Below are 1,160 nucleotides of genomic sequence, written 5' to 3' on the forward strand. Positions count from 1 at the left end.
GCCTTTTTGGAAACACAGGAAGGAGCAATCAGCTGTTAGAATGGGCTTAGTCAATGGAAAATCCTTTATTCCTTTTGAGACAGCTTTAAAGTTGCCAATATGAAAAGAAACAGGGACAATAGAAAACATAGAGTGGAAAACACCAAGAGAAGGGGATAAGAAGAGAGCAACAAAATGAATGACGTATAGCTATTCTATAAAAAAAAATCTGTATAATGGGTCTGTTTTATGTGTTGTCTTCTCAATTCAGAGGGCCCCCTGCCTGCCTTTACCTAGGGCCCTAAATTTTCTAAATCCGCCCCTGCTTTTAGAACCAGAGCTGAACTGATTGCTGCAGAATTTGGTATCATTCTCCTGTCAGTGAGCCAGTTGGATCAGCAACATTGGGCGTTCCAGTACTGGTCCACTCAGTGACTCTCCAAGGTTCAAAGGTTGTGGGGTCCATATCATCAGCCCTCCACTGCTGCATGCTTGACTCTTAGTTTTCTCCTCCACTGTGTTTGAGTTTCTTTAAACATGGAGCTGTGTGTGTCCTGATAACATCTCCACTGTGCTCTAACCTGTCCTGCTGCCATCTTGTTTTAGAGACAGGACAATCTCTCCTTTGACCTTTCCATAGAGCCAGACCTGCTCAGTGTCGTGACCTCTAACCTTTAACCTGCTAAATGAGACCTGCTGAGTCTGAGATGGAGCTCTTGGGTTTGTGCTCATTTCTCTGAGCTTCACGCTCCTGTCTTAATCCACTGAGCGTCCACTACTGAAAATATTGGCAGCCCTCTGAGATTTTTCCTCTTGGGAATAATGTCTCTCTTTGTAGGACGACGGACTTCAGATGGAAACGACCTTATAATCCTTCCAACAATAATTGGCATCATACTAGCTCCTCTGTCTGCTGTCATTGCTGTTGAATCAGTCTTAGTATTTTTCATAGCAGCAAACTGATTATAACGAGTCTTTAGTTGTTGATCTATTTATTTAATTTTATTCTAAAAAATTAACTATAGTTGTCGTCCATCTGATGTTGCTGGCCTCATGCAGGGAACTCGGTTTAAATTTAATTTTAAAACGTTGATATGTCAGTCCTAAGTTTATCTATCTATCTATCTATCTATCTATCTATCTATCTATCTATCTATCTATCTATCTATCTATCTATCTAT

Source organism: Cyprinodon variegatus, unplaced genomic scaffold (assembly GCF_000732505.1).
Source record: "Cyprinodon variegatus isolate N-32 unplaced genomic scaffold, C_variegatus-1.0 Scaffold2248, whole genome shotgun sequence".
Taxonomy (NCBI): domain Eukaryota; kingdom Metazoa; phylum Chordata; class Actinopteri; order Cyprinodontiformes; family Cyprinodontidae; genus Cyprinodon; species Cyprinodon variegatus.